The sequence below is a fragment of the Chlorocebus sabaeus genome, chromosome 11 (assembly GCF_047675955.1).
Source record: "Chlorocebus sabaeus isolate Y175 chromosome 11, mChlSab1.0.hap1, whole genome shotgun sequence".
In the NCBI taxonomy this organism is placed as follows: Eukaryota; Metazoa; Chordata; class Mammalia; order Primates; family Cercopithecidae; genus Chlorocebus; species Chlorocebus sabaeus.
In genome coordinates this window covers 6534266-6547657 of record NC_132914.1, presented here as the reverse complement: position 1 = coordinate 6547657, position 13392 = coordinate 6534266, and the positions used below count along the sequence as shown (strand labels likewise).

Here is a 13392-nt window from a genome sequence, read left to right as displayed (position 1 = left end):
CCTGTGCCATCTCCCTCTGTAACTTCTTCCCCTCTGCTTTCCTCCCCCCACGACATGGTACGCCAGCCCGAGCTTATCACCCTACTGTGAGCCAGCAGCATCCATTGTTCTCATGCTTGGGAACTGAGCAACAGGGGAAGTCACTCTGTGTGGGGCCAAGGAGGAAGGAAAGAGGGATGGGACTGGAATGGGTAGGTGATGGAAAAAGTGACTTCCAGCCATTCCCTGGCCTGACCTGGATGGCAGCTTAGAGTGGTTGCCATGGTGATAGCCAAACACCCACACCCCTCCCCCACAGCCCCAAACTACGTACTGGTGGTTGTACCTTTTCCCAGCTCGAACCCCTCAGGCTTCTGCCTGCTGTGGAGTTCAGTTTCCTCAGGTTGAGCGGCCCTTGCCTCAGTTTCCCAGCCTGACCAAAGGAAGCAGGTGGGGACTCTGGGATAAAGAGCGTGTGCTGGCCCCTCCCTGTGTGCCCCGTGGACATGCACTCCACCCCGCTCCCCATGCCCCGGGGCCCGCCAGGCTGACTTCTGCACTGCTACTGCCGGGCTCCCTTTCGGTCAGCCAGCGGGAGGTACCAGCAGAATTGGAGGGTGAGAGGGGATTAGAGGGGGTACCCACTCCCTGCTGGGCTGCTGGTGGGCAGTGGCTATCTCCCTCTCCTGAAGGCCACAGCTCCGGTCAGCAGCTCCCGCCGAAGCTCCAGGTCTCCCGGCTCGGGTTCCCTGCTCCTTCCCCTGCTCCCCAGCTGTGGAGGGGAGGGGCCTCGGCTCTTGCTGGCCACAGTGGGCCTCACTGTCCCTTGTCTCTTGTGGATGTCCCTCAACCCCGCCCACCTCTCTATGATAGGCTGTTCTGTAGAATTCTCCTTGGTCACCCCTTTTGGATACATTCTGTTTGCTGCTGAGACTCTTACTGCTACAGAGAATGTCTCAACAATGAAGGGGGAGGCTGGGCGCGGTGGCTCATGCCTGTAATCCCAGCACTTGGGGTGGGCAAGGTGGGCAGATTGCCTGAGCCCAGGAGTTTGAGACCACATGGCGAGACCCTGTCTCTACAAAAACTACGCGCGCGCGTGCACACACACACACACACACACACACAATATTTAGCCGGGCATGATGGTGCATGCCTGTAGTCCCAGCTACTCAGAAGGCTGAGGTGGAAAATCACCTGAGCCCTGGAAACCAAGCCAAGCTGAGCAGTGCTGAGCTGAGCAGTGAGCTGAGATCGCGTCACTGGACTCCAGCTTGGGCAATGGAGTCTGTCTCAAAAAAAAAAGGAAGGCAGTTGTCTCAGGGCACCTTTTTTGTGGTCAGGGCTCTGGCAGGCTGAGTGTGTGGGTGGGGTGGCCTCCCAGTTGTAATCTGAGATGCACCCAGAAGGCTGCCCTGCCTGGAAATAGCCAGGCTGAAACCTGAAGTTTGAGGGCCATTTTTGTGGTCTAAAAACTTTCTGTAAAGATACCACATTCCCCAGGAAGGTGGGCATCGCAGCCAATCATTCATCTCTCTACCTGCCTTAGTTTCATCAGATAGGAAGCTTGACTGCAAACTTCAGAAATGCAAAGACTGTGTCTGTCTTCACTGTGTAGACATGGGGCCTGGTGCTGAGTAGGTTGAAATAAACATCTGTTGAATAAACTTATTTACCACTCAGCAGTGAGTGGTGAGTGCCTACTACGTTCCACTGTGTTCCAGCTGGAGTCATTGGGAAGCAGGATTTTCACTCTGCTGGGGTTGCTCAGGACTGTGAAGTTAGGTGGGGAGCTGTTGCTGCATGTCTCAACACTGCACTTTTCCAGGTGCGCAGAGCCAGACCCCTTGCAGCTACCTTTGACTCTGTGTCTCACACCAACACTCAATCCATTAGGAAATCCTGCAAGGCAGATCCGAATCCAGCCACTCCTCACCCTATCCACGGCTGCCAGCTGGTTCCGTGACCTGGAATCCTGTTCGACCTCCTCACTAGTTTCCTAACTCCCACCTTCCCCACCTCCCACAGTCTATGCTCAACACGAGTCAGAATGGCCTTTATTTATTTATTTATTTAAGACCAAGTCTCACTCTGTCGCCAGGCTGGAGTGCAGTGGCATGATCCCGGATTACTGCAACCTTCCCCTCCCGGGTTCCAGCGATTCTCCTGCCTCAACCTCCCAAGTAGCTGGGACTACAGGCACGTGCCACCACATCCAGCTAATTTTTTTTTTTTTTTGGTATGTTTAGTAGAGACAGGGTTTCACCGTGTTAGCCAGGATGGTCTCGATATCCTGATCTCGTGATCTGCCCACCTCCACCTCCCAAAGTGCCGGGATTACAGGCATGAGCCACTGCCCCTGGCCTCAGAATAACCTTTAAAGGTAAGTTGGGCCAGGTACTGTGGCTCATGCCTGTAATCCCGGCACTTTGGGAGGGCTAGGCGGGTGCATCACGGAGTCAGGAGATCGAGACCATCCTGGCCAAAATGGTGAAACTCCGTCTCTTCTAAAAATACAAAAATTAGCTGGGCGTGGTGGTGCATGCCTGTAATCCCAGCTACTCAGGAGGCTGAAGCAGGAGAATCACTTGAGCCCGGGAGTTGGGGTTACAGTGAGCCACTGCACTCCAGCCTGGCAACACAGGGAGACTCCATCTCAAAAAAAAAAAAAAAAAAAAGACATAAGTTGGATAATGCTATATTTTCACTCAAGCCCAATAATAGTTTCCCAGGACACTCAGAGTGAAACTAAAGTTCTTGCACTGGCCTCTGAGATAGGTAGCTTCTGGCTCAGGTGATCCCAGCCTCCTGGTGGTCATGCCCTTGTGTAATCCCCTCCCCTGAGTGTGGGCTGAACCTGGTGACTTACTTCTAACCTATAGAATACTGCAAAATGGGGGGGGGGGGGGGGCAGGTGGCTCACACTTGTAAATCTCAACATTTTGGGATTGAGATGGGGGGACTGCTTGAACCCAGGAGCTTGCAACCACCCTGGGCAACATAGTGAGATCTGATCTCTACAAAAAATACAAAAATTAGCCAGATGTGGTGGTGCACATCTGTAGTCCCAGCTACTCGGGAGGATGAGGTGGGAGGATCGTTTGAGCCTGGGAGGTTAAAGCTGTAGTGAGCCGTGATTGCACCACTGCACTCCAGCCTGGGCAACAGAATGAGACCCTGTCTTAAGAAATAATGATAATAATAAAGAGTATATGGTAAAAGCAGTGGATATGGCTCCTGAGATTAGGTTATGAAAACCTGTGACTGCTGTCTTGCAGGCTGTCTCTCTCCTTCTTGGCTTGCGTACTTTGATGCATCAAGCTGTGCTGTTGGAGGAACAGTGCGAGGCCTCTGGCCAGTAGTCAACAAGGAACTGAGACCCTCCGTCTAGCATCTGGTGAAGAACTGAACCCATCAAAGCCCGGTGAGTCAGCGTGGAAGTAAGCGGCTCGTTGCTTCTGCATTTGAGCCTCGAGATGACAGCAGCCCTGGCCAGCAGCAGCTCGCAGCCCATGAGGAATCTTTTTTTTTTTTTTTTTTGAGACGGAGTTTTGCTCTTGTTGCCCAGTCTCAAAAAAAAAAAAAAGAAAAAAATTTGATGAATGAACGAATGAATGAAGAATACGCCTGAAAATGAGGGAAGCAGAGCTGGTAAATGCCCAAAGCCAGACCAACCCCTGGTGGTACCATGTGTACCCTGGAGCCCACCATGCCTCGATGGTTCGGGTCCACAAAACCAAAGACTTTCCTTTCATGCGTCGGCCAGTCTGAATGAGGTTTACCGTCACTTGCAACCAAGAGTCCTGAGTAATATATGGGATTACTGGGGAATAGAGTGTGGCTGCGATGCTGAAGGAGGACAGGAAGGGAAAATGTAGGGAGAGAGAAAGGGAATGGCGGGGCAGCCATTTGTGAGCCTCTACTGTGCGTCCCGTAGTGGGCTGGCTTTTTCACGTATGAAAAGTGTCATGTCACTTTGCATTCGCCTGACAACCTTGTGAATTAGGTGTTGTCCCTCCCACTTCACAGGTGAAGAAACTGAGTGAGGTTAAGTGCCTGAGATCACAGAGCTAGTGAGTGGCAGAGGTAGAAGAAAATCCAGGTCTTTCTGATTTTAAAATCTCATGCTTTCCTGGTGGTTTATTTTTTTTTTCTCTCTCTCTCTTTTCTTTTTTGCATCGTGGATTGGTCAAAATCTCCAAATGTTTTCACTACTGCTGGAGCCCTGGCAAAGGCAGCAAGCGGGGTGGCTGCCGAGGCTGGGATGAGGAAGGAAGGGAGGAGGGGTACCTGTGAGGGCCCTTTGTAGGCAGGTATTTATAAAGCTGGGCCTTCTCCCTTGTAACAAATATCGGTGATATTTCTCCTGGCTCTTAGATGGGGGAAGGTATCCCCACCTCTGTTCCCAAGTACACATCCAGGGAAGGCAGTGCCTGGAGGTCAGGTGAGGCCAGGCCGGCCTGGAGAGGTGAACTAAGGCTGCTGAACTGAAGGCATCCTGGAGGTTTTTTGTATACCGTATGAATGCCCTGCCTACAGCCCCCTCCGAGAGAAACTGAGCTTCTCCCCAGCTCCCTGCTGCCCTTTCCTAGGGCGTGCATTTCCTGTCCTGACCCACATGGCCCTGTCCCCTCTGACCTCAGCTGATCGGCCCAGCATTGGGCACCCTGCCCAAGGGCAGCCCCATCATAGCTGACCAGGAGTCCCTGGGGGGCTTTGGTGTCTGAGCGATGTGATGAACTGGGCCTCCTGGTAGAGGGGAAAGAAGCAGGAAGACGCACAGAGAAAGCAGAAAAAGAGGTAGCCCACTAGAGAGATGACCATTTTGGGCCTGGCGTGGGCGCCTGAGAGCCGTCTGCTCTCTGAATAGGAGGCCTGCTGTGTGGCTCCTCCTGGGGCCCTGAACTCTTCTGTCCCTTTGTGCTGTCAATTCTGGACAAGAATCCCTTGTTGTTTTTAAAAATATTTTATTATTTTTAAATTAATTTATTATTTTATTTTTTTAAATATTAACTTCCCATACTACACTGATGTATATTTTTAAGTTTATACTTTTTTTTTTTTGAGACAGGATCTTGCTCTGTCACTCAGGCTGAAGTGCAGTGGTGCCATCATAGCTCGCTGAACTCCTGGGCTCAAGCAGTCCTCCTGCCTTGGCCTCCCAGGTAGCTGGGACTACACCTGTGCTCCACTGCCCTATTTTTATTTGTTTATTTATTTGAGATGAAGTTTCGCTCTTGTCACCCAAGCTTGAGTACAATGGTGCAGTCTTGGCTCACTGCAACCTCTGCCTCTCGGGTTCAAGCAATTCTCCCTGCCTCAGCCTCCTGAGTAGCTGGGATCACAGGCGTCCACCACCACACCTGGCTAATTTCTGTAGTTTTTAGTAGAGATGAGGTTTCACTATGTTGGCCAGGCTGGTCTTGAACTCCTGACCTCAGGTGATCCACCCACCTCGGCCTCCCAAAGTGCTGGGATAACAGGCATGAGCCACCGCGCCCGGCCTATTTTTGTTTTTTGTAGAGACAGGGTCATGCTATGTTGCCCAGGGTGGTCTTGATCTACTGCTTAAGCAATCCTTCCACCTCAGCCTCCCGAAGTGCTGGGATTATAGGCATGAGCCACGGCACCTGGTCTCCCCTCTTTTTCAGTCTAGCTTGAGTGGGAGCAATTGTGATAACCCAGAGGCAGACAGGACAGTCTAGGCTGCAGAGCCTGACTTGGTCTGTCCCCTGTCATTCACAAGGATCCTGACGCTGGGGCCTGTGGCCTCCCACATATGGGCCTAGGGCCACTGGTTCCTGTGGTTCATATGGATGCCTCAGGGCCAGAGCCTCAGGGAGGGGCAAGGGTGTGGGCTGGAACCTGGAACCATGGGGAGGGAAAAGAGGGGCTTGGGGGAATGTGGTTTTCAGTCATGACATCACAACATACCTCAGTCGTGGGTGTTTTAAGTAATCTGTTACTCATAATAGCCAAAGCATTTGTGTGTATTTTAAAGCACATATTTGCTTCTGTAACCATGTCAAATTTCCCAAGGCCCAGATGGGTACACACTGAAAAGTCGCCTTCCTTCCCTCTGGGCAGCTCCCTCCCTTGAGGCACCCATCCTTACCAGAGTTTGGGCATCCTTCCAGAAACGTTTCGTGCACCTGTAAGCAAACACTCTTGTATGCATTCCTCCTTTCCCTTATTTAGTACCCAAATGTTAGCATATTATTCCCATTACCCTGTACCTTGTTTCTTATTCATTTGTGAATTATTCATTTGTGAATAATTATTCAATAATTCACAAATTATTCATTTGTGAATAATTAACTTTCCCTCCAGTGAGGGCAGACACTGTCTCCTGCAGGACAGCCTCACTTGGAAGACCTGGGTTTAGGTCTAAGGCCCCACAAACACGCCCAGTGCCTTAATCCCCCTCGGGTTCAGTTTCCTTCCCCCAAACAGGAATGACAAGCCTGTTCCCTGGGGCTGCTGAGGATAGAATGAGGACGTGTTAAGAAACTGTCTTGTGAATTGTCTAGTCCTAGGCAGTGAGCGGTTATTGTCAGCCAGACAGATTGAAAAGCTTCTCATCCATTTTCCCTTAAGGATGTGTCTGGCCTTCTCTGCTTACTCCCAGCCACCTCCCCATTCCCAGCTGAAGGCGTCATCTCCTCATGGAGCTTCCCTCCCACACAGACCTGCCTGTTTATGGGCATCCGCTCTCCACCTCACCTCCCTTCCGCCTCCCCCTCTTGGGCACCTGAAACTGCGTCTGCTGGAGTGCAGTGGTGCAAATAACAGCTCACTGCTGGCGTTTTTTTTTTTTTTTGAGATGGAGTTATGTTCTGTCACCCAGGCTGGAGTGCGGTGGTGTGATATCCACTCACTGCAACCTCTGCCTCCCGGGTTCAAGTGATTCTTGTGCCTCAGCCTCTCCAGCAGCTGGGAGTACAGGCATGAGCCACCAAGCCCGGCTTTTTTTTTTTTTTTTTTTTTTTTTTTTTGTATTTTTTTGTAGAGACAAGGTTTCCCTATATTGCCCAGGCTGGTCTTGAACTCCTGGGCTCAAGTGATCTACCCACCTCAGCCTCCCAAAGTGTTGGGATTATAGGCATGAGCCACTATGCCTGGCCCCTTCATATGTGCTTGCTTTTTTTTTTTTAAGATGGTATTTCACTCTTGTTGCTCAGGCTGGAGTGCAATGGTGCAGTCTTGTCTTACTGCAACCTCCACCTCCCAGGTTCAAGCAATTCTCCTGCCTCAGCCTCCCGAGTAGCTGGGATTACAGGCATGCACCACCACGCCTGGCTAATTTTGTGTTTTTAGTAGAGATGGGGTTTCACCATCTTGGCCAGGCTGGTCTCAAACTCCTAACCTTCGTTAATCTGCCCACCTTGGCCTCCCAAAGTGCTGAGATTATAGGTGTGAGCCACCGTGCCCCGCCTCTTCATATATTTTAATTGAACATTTAAGGAACCTTTTGTGTCAGATGTTGTTCTAAGCACTGGGATGTGCTAACTCTGTTTTCCCAACTACAACCCAAAGAGGTAGGTACTGTTACTATCTATTTTGTTGTGTTTTGTTTTGTCTATTTCTTTTTTAGAGATGGGGTCTCCCTAGGTTGTCCAGGCTGGTCTTGAACTCTTGGAGTCAAGTCATCCTCCTGCCTCAGTCTCCCAAAGGGCTGGGATTATAGGAGTGAGCAGGTTTACTAGTCATTTTACAAATGAGGAAACTGAGGCTGGAGGAGTTAAGTGCAGCTGCACTGAGTGCATCAGGCACAGGCAGGCAGTGCCGGTGCTGGTTTCAAAACCAGGCCACCTACTCTGGAACCTGTGTGCCTGGCTCTCCCTCACCCCCTGCCCTTCCTTCCTTAGGTAACTCCTTTGTAGTATTAATACTTTGGTCTCAGCTTAAATGTCACTTTCTCAAGGAAGTGTTTCCTAAGGCCCCTCCTGCAGTGTAAGTGGCCTCCCGAGTGCTCTTGGGTCCTCTTGTGTATCTCTTGATCACTTCTTGTTTTGTACTGTCATTGCTTATGTATTTGTCTGTGCTTGGTCCCCTGGGTTTGGGGAGGTTTGGGTTCGTTCGTTTGTCCTTAGATCTAATCTGCCTTGCATACAGAAAGCATGCCATGAATGTGAGCTGAGTGACCTTTCCGTGATGCAGCGCTGCCTGGAGCTGTAGGGAGAAAAGAGTCCCCAGTGGTGGTTTGGCCCAAGAGGGAGGAACGTGAAACTAGAAACAGACTGGGGGACGTAGCCGGGCCGATACATGTGTGCGCTTGGGTGTCTCTGCCTCCCTATGGAGTGGTGGTAAAGATAGCATGGGTTTCAAAGTGTGATGAACCTGGTTCAATTCCCCACTCCACCACCTGCTGCAGTATGATCTAGAGAAAGTTTTGGAACCTGTTTGTTTCTCATCGACCTAAGTTACCTGAAAGGGCTGGCACAATGCCAGTGGGCCCTGCTTCTGCTGCCACCGCCAGTGTCCTTTTGCAAATGGCCTCCGCCTTCTGTACCTCTGCTCCCATCTGTAAAACAAGAGCCTTGGCCAGGGCATTTCTAAGGCCACTTCCCTGTTTAAGCCACTTTAGCTCGATGGAAGCGTCTCAGGTTTTCTACTCTGGAACATTTGGGTGTAGCTGGGAATGTCTCTCCTGGAGGAAGCAGAGGGTGATATTTCACCCAGCAATCCTGCACCCATGGGAAAGACTGCCCCTGGTCCGCAGAAGATCACTCAGAGAAGCTGCTTATGAAGATGGAGTAGCCCCTGCCACGGAGGTGCCTTTCTAAAGCTGCTTGAGAATCAGGTTACAGTGGTGCCCTCCTGCTAGCAGGGAGGCCAGAAGTGCTGATAAGACCTCACGGGTTTCTGTGCAAAGCTGATCTCCATTCAGCTTCACCGTGACTGTGAAGCTGGAGACAGTGACCTTGACTAACCACCTGCCGATGCTGGCCACAGAGAGGGGCTGTGTTCATCAGGGTTCTCCAGAGAACAGCCAAGAAGATGCGTGTGCGCACGAGTGTAGACATATAGATGTATATATTCAGAGATTTACTTTAAGGAATTGGCTTGTGGGTTTTGGAGTCCTGGTGAGTTCCAAGTCCGTAGGGTAGGCTGTCAGGTGGGAGACCCAGGGAAGACCCCTTCTTGCAGTTCACCGCAGAATTCTCTCCCGTGGTGGGGAGTCAGTCTCTCATTCTCTTCAGGCCCTTGACGAGTTGGATGAGGCCCATCCACATCATGGAGGACAATCTGCTTTACTCAAAGTCCATCACTGAAATATTTTTTTTTTTGACGGAGTCTTGGTCTGTCACCCAGGCTGGAGTGGTGCAATGGCGTGATCTAGGCTCACTTCAACCTCTGCCTCCTGGGTTCAAGCGATTTTCCTGCCTCAGCATTCTGAGTAGCTGGGACTACAGGTGCCCGCCACCACACCCGGCTAATTTTTGTACTTTTTTTTTAGTGGAGACAGGTTTTCACCATGTTGGCCAGGCTGGTCTCAAACTCCTGACTTCAAGTGATCTGCCTGCCTCAGCCTCCCAAAGTGCTGGGATTACAGGCGTGAGGTACTGCACCCAGACTTAAATCTTATCATCCAAAATCACCTTCAGGGAAACATCCAGAATGTCAGACTAAATATCTGGTCACTGTGGCCCAGGCAAGTTGACACATAAAAGTAATCATCATGGGGACTTTCTCTTTAATCCCTAAGACCGGGAGTAGGTGCCAGATTCCCGTTTCCGATGAGGAAACTGAAGCTCCAAGGAGTGGAGAGGTAACTCAGGGCACGGAGCTACGGTGGCATGCCGTCAGAAGGCAGGGCATGAGAGTGCTGTCTGCGTGTCACCTGGGTGACCAGAGAAGAGGTGTGTGAGGTCACTGACCAGAACCAGGTGGAAGTATGACTGTGTATGGAAAGGGAATGATGGGCTGGGGTGTCCCCACCCTTCAAGATCTGAACAAGAATGCTCAAATCTTCATCCCCCACATAGCAAGTCTAATGTCTTCCTAAGGTGCCTACGTTGTCTGGGATATGTTGGAATGCATCTTCTTGGTCATTCTGGCCCCTGAGTTCCTGCCTCTGCCCAGAGAGCGATCTTAGCCCATTTGTCCACCCAGCAAGCTTCTTCCTTTATTTCAAAATCCGCCCACTCTCCCCGCCATCACGTTGCACCTGTGTTTGTGGCAAGATTTGCTGATGGTCTGGAGAGATGGAGGGAAATTACAGAGCAGCAGTGACAGCTGCCAATGGGATAGTAGACAACGTGCTCTTATAAAACCAGCCTCTCTTGGCCATTTCTACAGCTCTGGTGCCCTGTTACTTGGTGCTCCACCCCTTTCTTCTTCCTTTCTCTGCCCTCTCTTATTGCTACCCTCTTCCTCTCAGAAATGCAGTCAAATTCTTCCCATTTTATTTTGCAGTGAAGTTCTACCTTCTCTCATCCCAAGTCCTTATCTTGGCTCCAGGCTCCTGCTGGGCGTCCTGGGGGTGGACAGATGTTTTATGAGAGTTCTTTACACCAAGAGGCGGGCCTCCTCCTCCCCAGGTGCCCTTTTGAGGGTGGAGTCTGGTTCCTTCTCCCACAGGAGTGGGAATGGGGCAGTGTCTGAAGCCAACTGCAGCATCGCCCTTCCCAGGACTGGCCAGGTGAGGCCATCTCCATCTGTCTGGCCCGAGGCAGGTGCCTGTGTTGTGGGGACAAATCTCCAGTCACCTCAGTGGCAGACTCCAGGCTCTGATCCCAAACAGCCCTGCCATTCATCCTGCTCTGTGACTTGTCCACAGGGAGCGGTGCCCTGGCCAGGGCCAGGAGGGTCTGGTCTGGAAATTGTACTTGACGCTGGTGTGTCTCAGTCTCTGAGCTCAGGTGCACTCAGACACCCATCCTGGAGTCCACGGTGTGGCCCTCCACTCGGGATGCTTTGGGTTCTTGGGTTCTCAGCCCCTCCTATGCCTCTTAGGTATCTGTTCTCTATTCCCTCTTAGGGCCATTCAAGGCTGGAAATCAGGTGCCCTGGAGTTTAGATTTCCAGGTTCCAGAAACCTTTGGGCTCCTGAGAGTTTCATGGTATGAGAGGCTGGTCCTGTGGGCTTTGAAGGCAAACAGACACGGTTTAAATCCTGATTCTACTCATTACTGTGGGATTTGGGTAAGTTACTTAACCTCTCTGAGACTTAGTTTCTTCATTTGTGAAAATGGAGATCATAACACCGTCCTCATGAGGGCTGCTGAAGGACAAACACCGAAGCGCTTTGCATAACTCTACCTGTTGGGGTCAAAGTATGGGGAGCAGAGGGGCTGGCCCTGCCCTCCATAACCTTTGGCCTCCAAGGGAAGTGGGGCCTCCCCTGGTGCCCCCACCGTTCTCAGCCTGGCCTCCACAGGGGCTTGAAAGCACCTCTGGATGCCACTGGGAGATGTGACCTGTGGCTTTAGCCAAGATCACTAATGGAGGCAGTGGGGACTCTATCATCGCGTAAATAGTTGTAGGCTGACAACCTGAGTCTCAGGTCCAGAAAGCCTATTCGTGGAAGTGGAGCTGCTCCAATTCCCTGAATGATATCATTAAAAGACTCAGGCTCCGTATGGGCAGGTGCCCCCTCTGTTGCTCTCTGCCTCCCTCCTCCCTCCCTGTGAGCTGGCAAGCTGCAGCCAGTGGTGGGAACTTTATTTATTTATTTATTTATTTATTTATTTATTTATTTATTTATTTAGAGACGGAGTCTCGCTCTGTCGCCCGGGCTGGAGTGCAGTGGCCGGATCTCAGCTCACTGCAGGCTCCACCTCCCGGGTTTACACCATTCTCCTGCCTCAGCCTCCCGAGTAGCTGGGACTACAGGCACCCGCCACCTCGTCCGGCTAGTTTTTTGTATTTTTTAGTAGAGACGGGGTTTCACCGCGTTAGCCAGGATGGTCTCGATCTCCTGACCTCGTGATCCGCCCGTCTCGGCCTCCCAAAGTGCTGGGATTACAGGCTTGAACCAGCACGCCCGGCCTGTGGTGGGAACGTTTGTTTGGGTAAATGCTTCAGGTCTTTCAGCCAGAGAGTTTGGATAAAAGAGGGAGGAAGGGAAAAAAACCCAGCTCAGTGCATTCATTCCATAATCTGTAATGAGCGTCTTCCACGGGCTAGGTAGTGGCAGTTTTAGACTTGGGTCCCTGTCCCCACTTCCCCACTCCAGCAAGCTCTCCCACCATCCACTCTGTGTGTGGACCTGACCCCCATGGAGCTCTGAGATTCACCCCAAGCCTCTGTTCCAGGAGACAGCTCGCTTCTGCTGGCTGCTGTAGGACCACACAGGAGAGAGCTGCCAGATGCTGCTGAGGTGCTGGCTCTGTGAGACTCGAATTGTTTATATAGACGGGGCGCAGAAAAGCAACAGGCACAGATTTCTCACAGCCCTGGAGATGGGAAGTCTGAGATCGGGGCACCAGCATGGCTGGTTCCAGTGAGAGCCCTCTTCCAGGTTGCGCACAGCAGACTCTCATGTGTCCTCACATGGCAGAAAGAGGGTGAGAGAGCTCTCTGGGGTCCCTTTTGTAAAGGCGCCAGTCCCATTCATGAAAGCTTCACCCTCGTGACCTAATTACTTCCCAAAAGCCCCACCTCCTAATACAATCACACTGGGGGCGAAGACTCCAAAATATGAATTTTGGGGGAATACGAACTTTTGGTCTGTTGCAATTATCAAGCCATTTGGTAGAGGAGGCTCATTTCGATACAGTAATCGGCTCTTTTGTATGTGGCTAGTAGAAGTGTAAATAGGTACAATCATTTTGGAAAAGAATTGGTATTTTTTAGATGATATTACAAGATGTCATACAACCCAGTGATCCCTCTCCTAGGTATCTACCTAACAGAAATGCTTGCAGGCGGCACCAGGAGACATGTATGACAATGTTCTTAACAGTGTGGTTTATTATCGCAAAGAGCTGGACAGCTTGAGAGCTTACTGACAGAACAGTGGTTATATTTTCTTCACACAGTGAAATATTACACAGCATTGAACATAAATGAATCTCAGAGTCATGCTTGTAAAAATAGAAGTCAGGCTGGGCACAGTGGCTTATGCCTGTAATCCCAGCACTTTGGGAGGCCAAGGCAGGCAGATCATGAGGTCAGGGGTTCAAGACCAGCCTGGCCAACATTGTGAAACCCCATCTCTACAAAAATACAAAAATTAGCTGGGTATAGTGGCATGCGCCTGTAGTCCCAGCTACTTGGGAGACTGAGGCAGGAGAATTGCTTGAACTCGGGATGTGGAGGTTGCAGTGAGCTGAGATCATACCACTGCACTCCAGCCTGGGCGACAAGAGTGAAAGTGTATCTCAAAAAAAAAAAAAAAGGGCCAGGCGCGGTGGCTCAAGCCTGTAATCCCAGCACTTTGGGAGGCCGAGACGGGCGGATCACGAG

At 51.1% G+C, this 13392-nt stretch overlaps 1 long non-coding RNA gene across 1 annotated transcript in view; it reads left to right on the top strand.

Annotated features, from left to right (window-relative positions):
* LOC140712726 (uncharacterized) overlaps positions 1–13392 on the top strand; it is a 67968-nt gene that overhangs the window by 31712 nt on the left and 22864 nt on the right. Inside the window, exon 2 of the long non-coding RNA XR_012094434.1 lies at positions 3258–3403. This is a non-coding gene — a long non-coding RNA (uncharacterized lncRNA). The remainder of the gene's footprint in view (positions 1–3257; positions 3404–13392) is intronic.